This window comes from Gorilla gorilla, chromosome 14 (genome assembly GCF_029281585.2).
Source record: "Gorilla gorilla gorilla isolate KB3781 chromosome 14, NHGRI_mGorGor1-v2.1_pri, whole genome shotgun sequence".
Classification (NCBI taxonomy): domain Eukaryota; kingdom Metazoa; phylum Chordata; class Mammalia; order Primates; family Hominidae; genus Gorilla; species Gorilla gorilla.
In genome coordinates, this window is record NC_073238.2 from 37,206,044 (window position 1) to 37,226,363 (window position 20,320).

Genomic DNA, 20,320 nt, shown 5'->3' on the forward strand with positions numbered 1-20,320 from the left:
ACTTAAGTAAATTCTTAATAAATGAGCTGGTTTTAAAGTTATTGGTAAAATAAAATTAGGAATATCTTCAGAATTGTCAATATACATTGTTGTTTAGAGTCATTGGTCAGGCGGTTTAACATTTACCTCTACTAGATATTATAAGTTGTCAAAATTTGGCATGAGGTTTATAAAGCTAGAAATGCAGCCCACAAGAGTATTATATTTGTTGGTGTAATCTGTTGATAAATAGGGCATTTGATATTGTTGATTTAATGAAAACAGCTAAATCCTGAGTTAATCCAGGACTTCTTGGTAAAGTTGACTGAAGCTATATTAGATATTTCCCCACAAAAATACTATTTGCATCCTCCCACTCCCTCCCTCCCTTGATGGGACAACATCCTTTATTTTTCCTTGGGCATACATATCATTACTTCCAATTTGAAACAAGTTAGTATAGGAGGGAGAGAGAGAGGAGAGGAGAGGCAGAGAGAGAAGAGAGGAGAGAGAGAAAGGAGAGGAGAGAGAGAGAAGAGATTGAGAGAGGGGTGATTGTTTTAAGTGGTATTATTTTTCCCATAGGCTGTCCTTGTCACTCTTTCATGGCTACAGTTTGATCGGAATTAGCTGCCAGGGCCTCCGCCGGCTTGGGCTCTTCTGTGGAGGCTGTGGGGGCCCGGGCCTTGGGTGTGGAACTAGGGGCTTCCTGGCTGCGGGGGTCTCCTTGGAATAAGGGGCAGCCTCCGAGCTGCTGCGGTTTGCGTCTCAAGCTGGAGCCCGTCACTTATGGTCTCCTGGGTGGCAGCAGCTGCAGGCGCCTTAGTCGTTTCAGGTTTCCCTTCCTCCTTGCTGGGCTCCTCCCCAGTGGCAGGGTCCGCGCTCTTGGCCCGGGCCGTGGTGACTTCGGCAGCTTTGGGGGCCTCGCCGCCAGCAGCAGGGACGGGGGCTGCCTGCTCTTTCTCGGGGGGGTCAGCCTTGGCCTCTGCAGCGCTCTCTGTCTTCTCCGGCTCTTCCTTCGGAGCCTCCTCCTTGGCAGCCGCAGCATCCTTCTTGCCCTCCGTCTCCTCGGCCTTGCCCTCCGCGTCCTGGTCAGACTTCTTGCCCTCCGTGGCCTCGGCGGGCTCTGCAGCTGCCTGGGGCTCGCTCTCCTTCGGGGACCCTCCTCTTCCCTTGCCACGCCCTCATCCTTCTTGTCTTTGTCCTTGGCTTTCTCGTCGTTCACATTGTAGCCCTTCTTCTTGCTGAGTTTGCCTGTCATCTTGGAGTTTGGCTCTGGGTGCCTGTGCAGCTCCTGGGTGAGCGCGGTGCCCCCAAGAGGCCAGGGTCACTGGCGGTGTCTAGCTCATGCCTGGCCGCTGGCGGAGGCTCTCTCCTGGCTCCACGGCAGAGGCCAGAGCAAGGAGCCAGTTGTAGTGCTAGCTCCACCTTTGTCGCAGCTGCCACTACTGCCACCGGAAAACATTTTTCTTAAAAAATGTGTTCTTATGGCGGGGCGTGGTGGCTCATGCCTGTAATCTCAGCACTTTGGGAGGCCAAGGTGGGCGGATCACGAGGTCAGGAGAACAAGACCATCCTGGCTAACATGGTGAAACCTCGTCCCTACTAAAAATACAAAAAATTTGCCGGGGTGGTGGCAGGCGCCAGTAGTCCCAGCTACTCGGGAGGCTGAGGCAGGAGAATGGCGTGAACCTGGGAGGCTGAGCTTGCAGTGAGCCGAGATTGCACCACTGCACTCCAGCCTGAGCAACAGAGCGAGACTCCATTTCAAAAAAAAAAAAAGTGTTCTTATTTAAAAGAAAATTATTTTTGTGTAATTTAAAGGTTATTCATGAAACAGGATAAAAGGAACCAATAAATAGGAGAGATGTAAAGACAGATACAAATATAAAGAGATATTCTGGTAAAGAAGGTTAAAAAGAAAATTATTTTATATGACAAAGAATCTTGTATGGTAAATTTTTGTCCTAAAATAAAATCACTGGTTATTTAGCAAACAAGGATGTTTAGAATAAAACAGGAAGTCCAGACATGTCATAAGTGGTTTGTGTATGTCATAATAAACGATTATAAAAAGACGATTTATGTGAAAAAAATTTTATGTGATCAAGTTGTCTACAATTACAAGGAAATTATTTATAATAGACTTTCTAGAGATTGATCTATGATATTAAAAATATACTAATACACTAAGGAATTGGTTAGAACAAAATTTTCTTAACATATTATTTTAATAAAATTACAAGAGATTTTCATTTTTTTTACACCACAAGTTCAATTTATATTGCATCTTGCTGTTTTTAGCTATCTCACCTTTGAGAAGGACAGCGATGATATCTCTCTCTCTCTCTCAACTATGTCAGCTCCTGTAAATTTTTCCTTCAGGTTTTAACTGCTATTGTGGCCTGATACTAAAACATTCTATCTTAAAGTTATAAAGGAAATATTTTCTCCCAGTATAACATTCTGTGCTTTGGCTTTAAATTGTTCTATCAAACCAAAAATGTTCACTTAATGTTTCCTGTAACCCAGGAAACACTCCTCCTGTGGCTAACTAGTTCAAAATACATTTTCATTAGTTTTAATTTTCAGGTTCTCTAAATAGACTCCCTATACGGAAAAGCAGTCACACTACAGCGGGTGTTTTTTTTTTCTTTGTTTGACTTTTGGTAACTAGACTAACAAAAAAGATTTATGGCTTATTGAAATAAGTCCTACGTAATTGTTATTAAGTTTTGATTTGCTTACAAAAACTGAGTTACATTTTTTTTTAAAGTTAAAGTTACTGTGTCAGGAATTGGTGGGTTCTTGGTCTCACTGACTTCAAGAATGAGGCCGCGGCCCCTCGCGGTGAGTGTTACAGTTCTTAAGGGCGGCATGTCCGGAGTTTGTTCCTTCTGACATTCGGATGTGTTGAGAGTTTCTTCCTCCTGGTGGGTTTGTGGTCTTGCTGGATCAGGAGTGAAGCTGCAGACCTTCGCGGTGAGTGTTACAGCTCTTAAGGTGGTGCGTCTGCAGTCGTTTGTTTCTGCCAGTGCCTTCATGGTCTCACTGGCTTCAGAAGTGAAGCTGCAGACCTTCGTGGTGAGTGTTACAGCTCATAAGGGCAGTGTGGACCCAAAAAGTGAGCAGCAGCAAACTTTATTGCAAACAGCGAAAGAACAAACCCACCACAGGGTGGAAGGGGACTCAAACGTGGTCCCGCTACTGGCTCAGGCAGCCTGCTTTTATTCTCTTATCTGGCCCCACCCACATCCTACTGACTGGTCCATTTTAGAGAGAGCCGATTGGTCTGTTTTACAGAGAGCTGATTGGTCCGTTTTGATAGGGTGCTGATTGGTGCGTTTACAATCCCTGAGCTAGACACAAAAGTTCTCCACCTACCCACTAGATTAGCTAGATACAGAGTGTGGACACAAAGGTTCTCTAAGTCCCCACCACAGTAGTTAGATACAGAGTGTCGACTGGTGCATTCACAAACCCTGAGCTAGACACAGGGTGCTGATTGGTGTGTTTACAAACCTTGAGCTAGATACAGACTGCCAATTGGTGTATTTACAATCCCTTAGCTAGACATAAAGGTTCTCCAAGTCTCCACCAGACTCATGAGCCCAGCTGGCTTCACCCAGTGGATCCCGCACCAGGGCCACAGGTGGAGCTGCCTGCCAGTTCCGCGCCATGCGCCTGCACTCCTCAGCCCTTGGGTGGTCAATAGGACTGGGCGCCCTGGAGCAGCGGGCGGGGCTCCTCAGGAAGGCTGGGGCTGCGCAGGAGCCCACGGCGGGGGCAGGGGCAAGCTCAGGCATGGTGGGCTGCGAGTCCCCAGCCCTGCCCCACAGGGAGGCAGCTAAGGCCCGCGGAGAAGTCGAGCACAGCAGCTGCTGGTCCAGGTGCTAAGCCCCTCGCTGCCCCGGCCAGCTGGGCCAGCTTGCTGCTCCGAGTGCGGGCCAGCGCCCACGCCCACCCGGAACTCGCGCTGGCCCGCAAGTGCTGCGCACAGCCCCGATTCCCGCCCACACCTCTCCCTCCACACTTCCCCGCAAGCTGAGGGAGCCGGCTCTGGCCTTGGCCAGCCCAGAAAGGGGCTCCCACAGTGCAGTGGCGGGCTGAAGGGCTCCTCAAGCGTGGCCAGAGTGGGCGTCAAGGCCGAGGAGATGCCAAGAGTGAGCGAGGGCTGTGAGGGCTGCCAGCACGCTGTCACCTCTCATTATTACATCTGTTTAACTTTGTGTTGCTTTTGAAATCCTTGTGCTGTTAAGTTACAGGGCTTTGACTCCGTTGATTCCTGGGTCTGAAAAAGACACCAAACCCTGCTAACTTTTAAACATTGACAGCAGTTAAAGCCTCATCTTCAGACCCAGGAGAAGATGACAGTCAAAACAAAGTGTGTTTATAATAAGACACAGGGACAGAAATTAAAACTCTTCAACTCCCCAATCCTAGGGACTACTGCAGAAGAGGTGAGCACATGAGATTGTAAGGGCCAATTTTGAGAAAGAAAATTAGTTCAGGGTTTCTCTATAAATTAAACATTAGTATCAAAGGTACACTGATGCAAGACCAGCAACTGGGCCCCTGTGTCAGATTAATATGGCTTTTGTGGAGCATTAATCCACTTTTTTTAAAAATATAAAAGGTTATAAAAAGGCTTATTGAATTATATCTTTTAGTCAAGATGTTTAAAATTTAGTAGATTTATTTATAACATTTGAGAGACATTTAATTGGTCTTGACCTAATGCTATCTTTATTAGAGCTTACTGTTTGGGAAATTAAGTCTCCTGTCTCAAAGTATAAAGGGTTTGGCCATTTATTTTTACATCTTTGAGTTATCATTTTGGCTACATGAATGACTTATTTATTTTACAATGACCTGTGATCCTATTTTGTGATATCCTGTGTTTTAAACTTTTCATATTTGACAAACTTTCTAAAATCAAATACTAAATTCAGTCCTTTTGACCTCACTAATGTTTTGATATTAGGTCCCCTGAAGTCCAAAACAGACATATTTGGCTTATTTTCTACAAAAAAAAATTATACAGGAAGCATTGTTAAATATGAAATGGTGTTTAACCTACTTTGGGTTATATTTATATAAATGTGTTATTAGTGTGTGTCCTAAAATCGTAGAATATTCCTGTGATTCTGATATGTCTCAATATATGTTGTCAGTAGTAATTACAATTATTATGTGTAAAATTGTTGTATGCCACAAAAGTAACCAAATTTCCTTGTCAGTTGTGTCTCTAACTATGGCTGCTCTACAACTTTTGTCATCTACAATTGTTGATTACTTTGATCCTTTCATAGTGTGGTTTATAATCAGCTATAGAACTTTGTGGAATTCACATTTAGAGACCGTGTAATTGAAATGGAGAGAAAATCTTCCAGGACTCTCATGGAGAGCTGATGTATTCATGAGGATTCCTGATCCAATACTGACCAGAAGTTAACTGCATGGACTGAACTAACAGACAACTGAAATAATCTTTTATGACTCTTTGTTTAAAACATTTGCTGATTTTGTTTTTCAGAGTCAAGAAACCTTTTTTATCTTTTAAGCTATTTACAGCTTTTAACATTTGAGTAAAGTATATATATATATATATATATATGTATATTTTAATTGAGGCAGAGTCTCGCGCTGTCACCTAGGCTGGAATGCAATGGCACAATCTCAGCTCAATGCAACCTCTGCCACCCAGGTTCAAGTGATCCTCTCACCTCAGCCTCCTGAGTAGCTGGGGTTACAGGCACCTGCCACCACGCCCAGCTAATTTTTGTATTTTTAGTAAAGATCTGGTTTCACCATGTTGGCCAGGCTGGTCTCGAAAACCTGACCTCAAGTGATCCGCCCAGCTTGGCCTCCCAAAGTGCTGGGATTACAAGTTTGAGCTACCATGGCCAGCCTGAGTAAAGTATACTCTTATGAGCAAAATTTAAAACACCTGCTCCTGTGAAAGAAAAATAACACCTTGGGACCCCAAATTCATTATGCCAAAGGGAAAGTTAAGCTTGGGAATTGAGTCATGCAAAAAACTATCTTCCTTTTGTTCCCAAACAGATAGCTGCCATTTCACATGCTTACTTTATTTTATGTAACGTGCAGGTTTACTGAGCATGAGAATAGTGCTTAAGTGACTTTTTCTTATACTACCTTCTTTGCACATTTAAAACTGTTGGGAGCAAGCCCCCCAAAGTCTGGCCATAAACTGGCCCCAAAACTGGCCATAAATAAAATCTCTGCAGCAATGTAACATGTCCATAATGGCCATAACACCCATGCTGGAAGGTTGTGGGTTTACGGGAATGAGGGCAAGGAACACCTGGCCCACCCAGGGCGGAAAACTGCTTAAAGGCATTTTTAAGCCACAAACAAAAGCTGAGCGATCTGTGTCTTAAGGGCGTGTTCCTGCTGCAATTAATTTGGCACATCCTTTCTTTTCCCTTAAAGGATACTTTTAGTTAATTTAATATCTATAGAAACAATGCTAATGACTGGTTTGCTGTTAATAAATATGTGGGTAAATCTCTGTTCGGCGCTCTCAGCTCTGAAGGCTGTGAGACCCCTGATTTCCCACTTCACACCTCTGTATTTCTGTGTGTGTGTCCTTAATTCCTCTAGCGCCACTGGGTTAGAGTCTCCCCGAGCGAGCTGGTCTCGGCAAGTGGCGTCCATTCGTGGAGGCTCGAATCCAGGTCAAAGGGTTGCCAGAGCGACGGTTGGAATGGAAAACTAGCTGGAGGACACCCAAGTACTCTTAAAGCAATCCCCGTGGTGAGTAAGAAGGGGAGCTTTCTGTTGCCAGATAGCTGCAATTTCACATGCTTTATTTTATGTAAAATGCAGATGTACTGAGCATGAGAATAGTGCTTAAGTGACTTTTTTTCTACTACCTTCTTTGCACATTTAAAACATAGACTCACTGAATGCTAATCAAACGTCACAAGAATGTAACCACTTGCCTCATTGCCTATCCTGCCTCTTTTTCTTCACCCCACCCCCACCTCCCCGCTTGCTCTTTCCTATTTAAATATTGAAGTTCCCAAAACCACACTTGGAAAATGCATGGATCACAGATCATACAGTAACTTGCGTCTGTTTCCTAAGTGTGTCCTCAACCTTGGCAAAATAAACCTCTAGTCAATTGAGATCTGCCTCAGTCACTTACTGGTTTACATTTTGGCAACAAGGGAATTATTTGACTGGAGTTTGGCCCTGACCTGCAGCAACTCTCCTATCAGGGCCCTGGTGCTAGCTGAAGCTCTTTATCACTTTGACCAATTGGACAATTGGCTGAGGTCTGGAGGCTTCTTCCTCCAGAGACTGCTGATCTCACAAAAGTTTGTGGTTGAGATCTGAGGTTTACTCTGCTGAAGAGCTCCTTTTCTTAGAGTTTACTGCTTCTATAATGAAGAGCAATCTTCAGCTTGGTCCCCATCTCCAATAACAAACTCATTTGGAGTTTCATTTTGAGATTTGGTAGCTGAAGATCAAGGTTTACTATCAGCTGGCTCTGACCTCTTCTTATGCTCAGAGATCTTGACTGTATTTAAACTGTGTGATCACTTTCTCAGCTTTTTGGGTTTTTTTTACTACCTAAGAGGTTTCATTTACATAAAAAGGCTGCTTTCCCAGCCTCTCTCTCTCTGTGCTATTAATTTAAAATTTTAGAGAGATCTTATTCTAAGTAAGTAGTGAAAAGAACAGATTTTGAAAAGGACACATAGCAGTGTCGCAGCAAGCCTTAAAAATTCTCTTGATAAAACTAAGAGCAAACAGTATGGCCTAAAACAAATCTGGTAGTTAAAATTCTGTGACAGTGTTTGCCACCTAAAATGTGCTACAGAGGTTGTGTCTATGATACCATTTGGTTTCATTGCAAGAGTACCAAAAGTAAACTGGGTAGAATCCAAAGGAAATTGTATACAAATCTAACAGTCAGTTTATAGCATTTTTGTTGCCAAATTATAAGTAAATTGTAGGTATTTATTAATATCATTCCAAGGAATGACTAGCAGTGCAAAAAATAGGTACTTTAGTGGTAACAATTATTTGCTAATAATCCAGAACCTATAAATAACAGAAGTAAACAGCACACTCTTAAATAAATAATGGGACAAGGAAGAAACTACAAAGTCAATTAGAAAATACTTTAAGATTATGTAGAATGAGGGCCCAACACACGAAAATGTATTGAATGAAGTGAAATGGTGCATAAAGGGAAATTTATTATTTAAATGTTTGTATCTAAAAAAGAACTAAGGGCTCATATAAATAAACCCAATCTTCTACATACAATTCTGGAAAAAGAAGAGCAACTAAACCTAAAGTGAGCAGAAGGAAAGAACTAATAAAATGTTAAGTGAAAAATAAAGGAGAGAATACAAAAACAATAGGTAGAATAAACAAATCTAAAAGTTGGTACCTTGAAAACATCAACAAAATTAACAAACTTTTCACAAGGATGAGCAAGAAAAAAAGAGAGAAGGCTCAAATTATTAAAATCAGGAGTGAAAGGGGGAACATTACTACAGACCTTATGGAAATAAAAAGAATACTGAGGGAATACTACAAAAAACTGTATGCCAATAAGTTAGACAACATAGAAAACATTGACAAATTCCTAGAAAGACATAAACTACTAAAGATTACTCAAGAAAAAAATAGAATATCTGAATAGACCTGTAATAAATAAATAGGTTAAATTAGTAATTTTCAAATTTTCCACACACAAAAAAGCTCAGCCCTGGGTGGCTTTAATGCTTAATAAAACCAAAAATTTAAAGAAGAATTAGTACCAATTCTTCTCAAAAGGTAGAGAGGAGGAGCAGACACTTCCCAACTCTTTCTGTGAGGCTAGTATTATCCTGATACTAAAACCAAACAAAGATAGCACAAAAAAGAAAACTACAGAACAATATATTTTAGGAATATATGTGCAAAAATCCTCAAAAAGTACTTGTAGACCAAATCCAGCAACAAATAAAAAGGTTATATTCCATTCCAAGTGGAATTTGTTCCAAGAATGCAAGATTGGTTTGGCATGTGAAAACCAATTAATATAATACATCAGATTAACAGAATAAAGGACAAAACCATGTGACCATTTGAATAGATGTAGAAAAATGAATTGACAAAGTCCAGCACCCCTTAAGGATAGGGGAAAAAACAACTCAACAAACTAGGAATAGAAGAGAACTTTCTCAACATGATAAAGAACATCTACAAAAAATGATCTGAATAGACATTTCTTTGAAGAAGGTATACAAATGACAAATAAGTATAATAACAGATGCTCAACATTATTAGCTGTCAATTAAATCTGAATCAAAATTACAATGATATATCACTTCACAACTGCTGGTATGGCTATAATAAAAAAACAAAGGGATACTATATGGTCCATTAGTTTTACTTCTAGGTGTCTACCCAAGAGAAATAAAAACGTATGTCCACATAAAAACTTGTACACAAGTTTTCATTGTAGACTATTTTAATAACATCCAAAAAGTGCAAACAATCTAAATGTTGATTAACTGATAAACAGGCAAATAAAACGTGGGATATTCATAAAATGTAGTATTCGGGTAAAAAAATGAAGTACTAATACATGCTACAATATGGATGAACCTTAAAAATATGATGCCAAGTGAAAGAAACCAAATAATAAAAGTTCAATATTGTATGATTTCACTCATATGAAATGTCCAGAACAGGAATATCTATAGAGACATAAAGTAGATTACTGGTTACTTATGGCTAGAGATGATGAGATAACAGGGGAGTGACTGTAAATGGGTACAGGGCTTCTTTGGGGAATGATGAAAATGTTCTAAAATTAATTGTGGGGATAGTCATACAACTCTGTGAATGGACTAAAAACATTGTATTATATACACTTTAAATTACTGAAGTGTACAGAATGTAAATTATATCTCAGTAAAGCTGATATGTGCATACACACACACACACACACACACACACACACCCAACAGCAGAAGAAAATACCTAAAAGGTAAAGAACAAAAGCATTCAGATTAAAGCATGAGAATCTGAAGGTTTGGTCATCTACATCTTGTTCCATAGATAAGCATAGACTGTCTACTAAACACAGTTGTCAACTTGATCCAAAAATCTTCGCTGGATTCTGTTTCTTTCAAGACTGTTTCTAGAGGGGTCCACAAATAATTATCTTTGAAGTTTCTGATTAGGACATCTTTCCAGGGATTCTAAGATTATTTATGCCTCTTTAATTGAAAGACTTTAAGGATCAATATATTGGAGTTGCCCTCTTGTGTCCATTATTAGCAGTATTTGATATCAACTTTTTCATTCGTGTTCTAGAGCTTTTTCTCTTATTTCTTTAAGTCAGAACACCAGATCTTCAGGTTTACGATCATGCAAGTTTTTAGGAAGATTATGAGAAAAGGTTGCCTGTGCCTGTGGATCATAAGGTTGAATGTGTTGCATGAATTCCTTGCAATATTTCGCTGTATCCATTTGCAATATGTTAGAGTCTACAATCAGAGGTGACATTTGTAGATGTTTGTGTAGGCCAGTCTGTTACTAATGTATAAGGGAAGAGTTTATGAACCTCAAAGAAATTGATGGCATTGACATTAAAGCCATGGCAATACCTCGGGCTATGGAATTTTGAAGGTTTCTGAGAGCTTTCCTGATTTTAGTTTCTGAATCTTCTTTTTTTTTTTTTAATATTTCTTGAATAGTGAAGCTGATATGGGCAGTGAAGTTTCTGAGTAAGTGTTAAGGTTTTGTAAAGGTTTTTAATGACAGTGCCAGTACAATGGTTTTTTTCTGTCACTTGAAAATTGGGTTAGAATTTTGTAGGTTGGGAACACAAAATCAAGTAATATTTTTGCTGCCATTGGAACTGAAAGTATTCAGAAAGGAAATGCTTCAATTCAATCCCCAAAATAAATGAACAATGAGAAGAACACGTTTAAAATCTACGGAGTGTGTAGTGATCATCTGTAGTTGTTCAAACACTCTCTGAAGCTTATGTTCTTGTTCATGTCCCACTTTTTAGTTGTGCCTACATGATGCTGGCAACAGATAAGACATGTAGTTTTAATAAATCACTAACCTTTATATTCTGCTTATTTTTAAATTATAAATTCCATCTGTGTAAATAGTTTCTCTCTTCTTGCACTTTACTAAAAGCAGTTAAAAGAAACCATTCTGAGGCTGGGCACGGTGGCTCATGCCTGTAATCCCAGCACTTTGGGAGGCTGAGGTGGGCGGATCACCTGAGATCAGGAGTTCGAGACCAGCCTGGCCAACATGCTAAAACCCCATCTCTACTAAAAATACAAAAATTAGCTGGACGTGGTGGCGTGTACCTTTAATCCCAGCTACTTGAGAGGCTGAGGCAGGAGAATTGCTTGAACCTAGGAGGTGTAGGTTGCAGTGAGCCAAGATCACGCCACTGCACTCCAGCCTGGGTGATAGAGTGAGACTTGTCTCAAAAAAAAAAAAGAAAAAAGAAAAAAAGAGAGGAAAAGAAAGAAAAGAAGCCATTCTAAGTTCTTACTGCTTAGAGATTTCTTCATTCGTAAGTTCATTGCTCTTCAGTTCCACCTTCCATAAAGTCCTAGGATATGGACATAATTCAGCGAAGTTCTTTGACACTTTATAACAAGAGTGACCTTTCTTCCAGTCTCCAATACCTTGTTGCTCATGTCCATCTGAGACCTCATTAGAAGAAACTTCACTGTCATGACCACTTAAATAATCTCTAAGAAGATTCAGGATTTCCCTACAGCTTTTGTCTTCCGAGCCCTCACCAAAATTGCCCTTAATGCTCAGTTCATGGCAATTTAGGTTTTTTCTAGCATTAACTTCAATACTGTGCCACCCTCTCTCCCCATTACCTGGTTCCAAATCCACGTCCACATTTTTAGGTATTTTTCATAACAACACCTTACTTCTCTGGTACCAATTTTTGTCTTAGAACATTTGTGCTGCTATAATAGAATATCTAGCTATTTTAATAACAGAGACTGGATAATTTATAAAGAAGATAAATTAAATCTCTTACAGTTCTGGAGGCTGGGAAGTCCAAGGTCAAGATGCTGACAAATGATGAGAGCTTTCTTGCTGCATCCTCACATGGAAGAAGGTGGAAGGGCAAGAGAGAAGAAACTAATGCTAGGAAATGCCTCTTTTAAAAGGGACTTAGTCCCATTAACAAAGAAGCAGATCTTATGGCCTAATCATCTCATAAAAGCACCACCTCTTAATACTATCACATTGGCAATACCTTAATTTTGGAGGGGACACATTCAAACCATAGCAGAGACCACTAAGTATAGGGAAGACTAAACCCGAGAACCAAGTGGCCAGAAGCCTGCACTAGCTCAGCTGATTCTGCTATTACACTTAGATAAAGTATGAGCCTTTTGCTACTGAATCAACAGAAAGGCTGCCCGAAAGCAGTGAGTCTCAGATGCCTCCCATGAAGTTCACACATCACACCAGGGACTTCTACTCATACGTGAAAAGCTAGAGAATCATGTTTAGGTAGGCAAGGGGAGAGAGGTCCTGGACAGGTTATTGAAGGACTGATTTTAAATTACAAAATACCTCTTTATGTTTAGTTTGCAAACAAAAGGAGTCAATTAGTGAAGGCTTGGCTGACCTGATTTCAGAAACAGTAGGGACCCACTTTTTGCAGTAGTTAGGAAGCCTCAGGATCTTTTTAAATGTATCCTAATTACTAGCCTAGGAAAGTCTTAAAAGAGCTATAGTTTGTTGGGAGAAAGGGATTTGCCTTCTTTAGAAAAATCTATCTTTGGTAATGCACTTGGTTTTGACAAAACCAAGTGCATTGGTTTTGTTACTTTCCTTTAAAAATTCTATCTTTTTAAAACATTCCTGGAACTCATCTGTTCTTTTTTTTTTTTTTTTTTTTTTGAGATGAAGTTTTGCTCTTGTTGCCCAGGATGGAGTGCAATGGTGCAATCTCAGCTCACTGCAACCTCCGCCTCCTGGGTTCAAGTGATTCTCCTGCCTCATCCTTCCTAGTAGCTGGGATTACAGGTGCCCACCACCACACCCAGCTAATTTTTGTATTTTTAGTAGAGATGGGGTTTCACCATGTTGGCCAGGCTGGTCTCGAACTCCTGACCTTAGGTGATCCACCTTCGTCTGCCTCCCAAAGTGCTGGGATTACAGGCGTGAGCCACCACACCCGGCCTCACCTGTTCTTTAGGATATGACAGCAGATCATCTATATATCAGATAAGAATAGAACCACAGAAAAATTTAAGATCCTTAAAATTCTTGGTTAAGGATTATTATAAAATAGAATGGTATTTCAGTAAATCCCTGAGGCTTAGGAGTCCAGGTACAATGTTGGTTCTCAATTAAAATATAAATCATGTCTAGGGACACTTACGAACACAGAACATATATTTACAGCTAGAAAATATACAGCTTCAGACCAGGCATGGTGGCTCATCCCAGCACTTTGGGAGGCTGAGGCAGGTGGATCATCTGAGGTGAGGAGTTTGAGACCCTGTCTCTACTAAAAATACAAAAAATTTGCTGGGTGTGGTGGCACATGCCTGTAATCCCAGCTACTCGGGAGGCTGAGGCAGGAGAATTGCTTGAACCCAGGAGGTAGAGGCTGCAGCGAGCTGAGATTGTGCCACTGCACTCCAGCCTCAGCAACTCCGTCTCAAAAAAAAAAAAAAATACAGCCTCAAATAGGACTAAAAATAAGATTATATATAAATTTGGTTTTCCAAGTGTATGAGGAATAACTATGAGGCTGAGGTCATGAACAAATGTATATTCTCGCACTGTTTTTTGTTTTTTTTTTTTTTTTGAGATGGAGTCTCACTCGGTTGCCTGGGCTAGAGTGCAGTGGCGCGATCTCGGCTCACTGCAACCTCTGCCTCCTGGGTTCAAGGAATTCTCCTGCCTCAGCCTCCTGAGTAGCTGGGACTACAGGCACACGCCATCACACCTGGGTAATTTTTGCATTTTTAGTAGAGACAGGGTTTTATCGTGTTAGCCAGGACGGCCTTGATCTCACGACCTCGTGATCCACCTGCCTCGGCCTCCCAAAGTGCTGGGATTACAGGCGTGAGCCACCACGCTCGTCCTCACATGGGGTTTTATTATTAGGATGGTAAGAGTATTATAAGGATTGGTACAAGGCATGATGAGTCCTTTTGCTTTTAGGCTTTTGACTTCTGGTTTTAGACTTTCTTTAGCTTCTGTTGTTAGACAACATTGTGCAAGCTTGGTTTTTAGAAGTTTGTATGGATTAAACTGAACTTAATGAAATTGTCCCTCCCCCCAAATTCTCAGCACAATTTTTAGGCCCACAAGGAGTCAAGCACCTCAAGGAGATCTTCAGTTTGAACTTGGTGTAGACACAGGGATACTGATGAATCAATATTCAAATTAGCTGTTACCTACTTCAGAAAGAGAGGAGACCTTGGGGATTTTGAGGAAGGGTTCGTAAGGGAGATTTTAGCTGAGAAATACCATTTGCACAGTCAATCACTTCTGACCAAGTTATCAGAAAAAGGAGAAAAGAATGTCTCCCCACTAAATGCTCTAGGGTGGTGGTTATCTAAATATTGTTGGAAATACTCTCCTGAAGTGTTCATTGAACTCTAAGAGAGACAGCTTGTGTATCAGTGGCAGGGTTTAAGGTTCATTTTTTAGTCCCATATGAATCCTTTAATATTTAGACAAATTTCCTTCTGAGTTTAAGGATAAAATGGGATGGGTTCTGCCTGGGCCTGGCCCTCATGGGGACATCAAAGGGCATTGTTGCAAAAAAAAAAAAAACAATCAGACCATCAGAATGCATGAGACTCACTCATCATCACAAGAACAGCATGGGGGAAACCACCCCCATAATTAAATTACCTCCACCCAGTCCCACCCTTGACACCTGGAGATTATGGAGATTGCAATTCAAGGTGAGATTTGGGTGGAGACATAGAGCCAAAGTATATTATTCAAATAAGAAATCAAAAGAGAAATTGGAAAGTTCGTTGAGCTGAAAATGAAAACACGATATATCAAAATCAGGGAGTTGCAGCTAATGTATGCTTGGAGGCAAATTTAAGCACTAAGATCCTATATTATAACAAAAAAGAAAGGTCTCAAATCAGTGACCTGAGTTTTCACCTTCAGAAACTGGAAAGAGAAGAGCAAATTAAACACAATGTAAGCAGATAAAGAAAATAATAAAAAGAACAGAAATCAATGAAAGAAAAAAGGGAAAATTATAAGAAAAATCCAAGAAAGTAAATGCTAATCATTTTAAACAATCAATTAAATTGTTAAACTTCTAGTCAGCTGATGAAGAAAAAAGTAAAAAGGCACGAATTACCAATACCAGGAATGAAAGGGTGGGTGTCACCAAATCTTCTACAGTAATTATAAGGAAACAATGGACTACTGTGAGCCATTTTTTTCTAATAAATTTGATAACTTAGATGAAATGAACACATTCTTTGGAAGGCATAAACTATCAAAGTTCACTCAAGAAGAAATAGATAACATGAGTATCTATTGACAAAATCAAGTTTTTAATTAAAATCCTAATGACAAAGAAAACTATAGGTCCAGGTGGTTTTCATGGTGAAGTCTAACAATATTTAAGGAAACAATAACAATTCTACACAAATCCTTCCAGACAATAGAAAAGGAAAAGGTCCTTCTTTTATTAGATGAAGACAGCATTACTTTCTTACTAAATCAAACAGACATCATAAGAAACAACAACAGAGACCAATAACCCTCATGAACAATGATGAAAATATTCTTACTAAAATTTTAGCAAATCTAGTTCATCTAGATCATGACAAAGTGTACTTTATTGCAGGAAGATAAAGTTGATTTAACATTCAAAAATCAATAAATGAACTTTACCATATTAGTGGGCTAAAAAGAAAAATGCATATGATCATCTTAATAGAAAAAGCACTTAGTAAAACCCAACATTGAGTCATGATTAAAAGCCCTCAGAAAACCAGGGATAAAATGAAGAGTTCTCATAGGATGCAGGCCAACTACACAAAAATCTATGTCTTCCTAAAATTGAGAACAAGGTAAAGATATCTATTCTCACCACTTTTATTAAACATTGTACTGGAGGTTCTAACTCATGAAATAAGGCAAGAAAAAGAAATAAATCATCTAGATTGGAAAGAGTAACACTTTCCTTATCATTTGTGTAGACCAGCCCATGGAATCCATGAAATAAAAGCTATTAGAACTAATAAGTGAGTTAGCAAGGTGGCAGAGTTCAAGATTAATATACACAAATCAAGGGTATTTTTACATAAAACAATCAGAAATTGAAATTTTAAAAATGTTATTTCCAATACCATTAACAAATATAAAATTGTTAGCCATAAACCAAATAAAACATGTGGAAGACTTGTACATTGAAAACTGCAAAACATTGCTGAGAGAAATTAAAGAAGACCTAACTAAATGGAACATGTACCATGTTCATGGACAGGAAGACTTGAAGTTGTTAAGATGTCAATTCTCCCAAGTTGAGTTATAGATCAATTGAATATCAATCAAAATTCCAGAAGGCTTTTAAAAGTGAAAATCAATCATTGAACTTTAAGTTTTATATGGAAAAAATGAAGGACCTAGAATAGTGAAAATAACTTTGCAAAAGAAGAACAAAGTTGGAGGACTTACTTATCTGATTTCAAGGCTAAATATAAAGCTATATTAAAACAGTATGGTATTGGCATACATATAGACAAATAGATCAATGAAACACAATAGAGATTCCAGAAATAGACTCACATATATATGGCCAATAGATTCTTGACAAAGTACAAAGACAATTCAATGGAGAAAGTATTGTCTTTTCAACAAATGATGCTGAATCCCCCAAAAAGTGAACTTTGATTCATACCTCACAGCATATACAAACTTTAATTCAAAGGAATTCATAGACCTTAAACTATAACATTTTTAGAAGAAAATAGAGCAGAAATCTTTGTGACCTTGGATACAACATAAAAAGCATAATTCATAAGAGAACAAATTGATAATATGCATTTCATCAAAATTAAAAACTTCCACTCTTCAAAATACACTGTTAAGAGAATGAAAAGACACAGATCAAGAGGACGTATTTTTAAATCACATATCTGTAAAGGACTTCTATGCAGAACATATAAAACCCTCGAACCTCAATAATAAAATGCAAACATGCAATAAAAAGAGGAACAAAAGATTTGAACAGACACTTCACCAACAGAAATATTGATGGCAAACAAGATCAGGAAAAGATGTTTAATATCATTATTCAATAAAGAGATGCAAATTGAAACTACAAGTTGATACCACTACACACCTGCTAGAAGGTGTAAAATTAAACAGACTGATATACCAGGTGATGGCAAGGATGTAGAGAAATTAGAAACCTCCTACACTGCTGGTGGGAAGGTAAAAATGGCACAACCACTTTGGAAAACAGTTTGGCAGTTTATTAAATAGCTAAATACACCTACCATATGATCCAGCCATTCCACTCCTAGAGAGAGAAAAGCATATGTCTATATAAAGGTTTGTATGCAAATGTTTATAACAGCTTTATTTGTAATAACCAAAAGCTGGAACCAGTTCAAATGTTCATCAACTCCTGAATGCATTAACAAATTGCGTTTACTCATAAAATTGAAGACTCTTCAGCCATAGAAAGAAATGGGTTGTTGATACTGCCAAAAACATGGATGAATCTTAAAATAACTTCGCTGAAGCAAAGAAGCCAGAGCTCACAAAAGTATGAGGACATACACTATGCTTCCAGGTATATAAAATTATAGAAAATGCAAACTAACCTATGATAACTGAAAGTACGTCTGTGGTTGCCTGGGGACAGGCTGAGGGTGGAGAAGTGGAGGGAAGGATTACAAAGGGCACAAGGAGAGACTGAGGTGATGGATATGTTTATTATCTTTTTTTTTTTTTTTTTTGAGACGGAGTCTCGCTCTGTCACGTAGGCTAGAGTGCAGTGGCGCAATCTCGGCTCACTGCAACCTTTGCTTCCCGGGTTCAAGGGATTCTCCTGCCTCAGCCTCCTGAGTAGCTGGGATTACAGGCGTGTGCCACCACGCCTAGCTAAATTTTGTATTTTTAGTAAAGGCGGGGTTTCACCATGTTGGCCAGGCTGGTTTCCAACTCCTGACCTCATGATCCACCCGCCTTCACCTCCCAAAGTGCTGGGATTACAGGCGTGAGCCACTGAGCCTGGCCGATCTGTTTATTATCTTAAACTGTAGTGATGGTTTCACAAGCATAAACACACATCAAATTTTGCACTTTCAATATGCGCGGTTTAGTGTATGTCAGTCATCCCTCAATAACACTGTTAAACATTAAAATTAAATTGTAAATTATCAAAGAAAAAAACACTAAAAGCACTTTAAAAAAGGCATAACTATAAAGACACTGATTAGATTAAGAGCAAACTTCACAACTGCAGCAATCACGACCACACACAGTGGAACAGTATATTCCAAGTGCTGATGAAAATAATCATCAAAATGGAATCTACCCTGCTGAACAGTGTTCAAGAGATAGTATAAAATGAATGCTTTTTAAAATTATTTATTTTTAGGGCGGGGCTGCCAAGGGAGGAGGAAGATGGCGGCGGGGGCGAGGTGAGGTGTTGGCAGCGGAAAGGGGTTCGGGCTTAGGGGGCGGGGGACGCGGAGCGATGCCGGCGCCCGCGCAGGGGCGGATAAAAAGCCATAGCGCCACGGGAGTGGGCGGGAGGGAGAGGGGGTGCCCGAGGGCCACAAGAGTATGACGGGGCTGTAAGAGCTGGTGTGGCGGGTGCTGCCCCCCTGCTCTGTCTGCACCGCAAGCTCACCTCCTGGCTCCGCGTTCGGTTCGGCACTTGGAACTGGATCTGGCGACGGTGCCGGCGCGCCGCTTCTGCCGCGGTCCTAGCGCCGCTCGGCTTCACGCTCCGCAAGTCTCAGGCGTCTGCAGGAACCGCCATCACCACCCGCACCCGCGCCGGGGGTCGTGCCTGCCCGCAGCCCACCACCAGATGCGCTGGCGCGCGGACGGCCCTTCCCTGGAGAAGGTGCCTGTGCACATGGGCCTTGGTGATCACCGAGGTGGGGCAGGAACCCAGCTTCTCGGACATCGCGAGCCTCGTGGTGTGGTGTATGGCCGTGGGCATCTCCTACATTAGCATCTACGACCACCAAGATATTTTCAAAAGAAATAATTCCAGATTGATGGATGAAATTTTAAAACAGCAGCAAGAACTTCTGGGCCTAGATTGTTCAAAATGCTCACCAGAGTTTGCAAATAGTAATGACAAAGATGATCAAGTTTTAAATTGCCATTTGGCAGTGAAGGTGCTATTGCCGGAAGATGGAAAAGCAGATATTGTGAGAGCTGCTCAGGACTTTGGCCAATGAGTAGCCCAGAAGCAAAGGAGACCCACAGATGTGGATGTAGATATGTTAGTTTATTCAGTTCAAATGGTTGTCCTGATCCTGATTTAGTACTGAAGTTCGGTCCTGTGGACAGCACACGAGGCTTTCTTCTCTGGCACATCAGATTGACTGAGATTGTCTCTTTGCCTTCCCATCTAAACATCAGTTATGGGGACTTTTTCTCTGCCCTTCGTCATTATGCAGCCTGTGAACAGCGTCTGGGAAAGTCGTGGTCATTGGTTGCATAATTTGATCTGAGGCTTATGAAGGAAAGGACTCAAGTGACTCTGATGTTTAGAAAGCACCTATGAAACCCTGTAGACACCTAGTTCATAATCCTCATAATTTATCAACAAACACAAAGAAGTGTCTTACTTGAGAGTGAGTGTGTGCGTGTGTGCGTGGACACATGTACACGTTTGTATATGTGGAAATAAACATAAATGGGGAAGTGTTGGAGAAGAAAATACATAGACCTACAACTTTGAGCATATAGCAGTGATGTTTTAGGAACTGAAATGTCACACTTAATAAAGCCTTCAGCCCAACTACTTCCCTGTTTTCGTGGGGAGAAGAGGGCCTGATTAGAACTGTTCTGGTTGTGTTTGGCGGGAGGGGAATAAATTTTGTTCAGTCCTTCTTAGTGACCAAACTTTAATTTTTAAGAATAATATATTGACTTACTAAACTGAAGCATTCTGAGTTGAAAGGAGCTCCAGAGGAAAGGAGTTCTGTGTTGCTCACATGTTAAAAGCTTGCTCACCTTCAGAGCAGAGGGAATACCTATCTTCAGATATCCGCCCATTTTCATCTCTTCATTATAGTCAAACAGTGTGACTTGAGAGTGTTGCTCTGGTGTCTGT

General features: G+C 40.4%; 2 pseudogenes across 1 annotated transcript; one reads left to right on the forward strand and one right to left on the reverse strand.

Moving 5' to 3' along the window:
• Window positions 1–468: 468 nt before the first annotated feature.
• LOC101132743 (brain acid soluble protein 1-like) lies at window positions 469–1,364 on the reverse strand (annotated as a pseudogene).
• On the forward strand, window positions 1,315–20,016 carry LOC129526332 (dehydrodolichyl diphosphate synthase complex subunit NUS1-like; annotated as a pseudogene). The gene is made up of 2 exons (XR_008670996.2): window positions 1,315–6,759; window positions 12,046–20,016. The product of XR_008670996.2 is annotated as a dehydrodolichyl diphosphate synthase complex subunit NUS1-like (transcript).
• The last annotated feature ends 304 nt before the right edge of the window (window positions 20,017–20,320 follow it).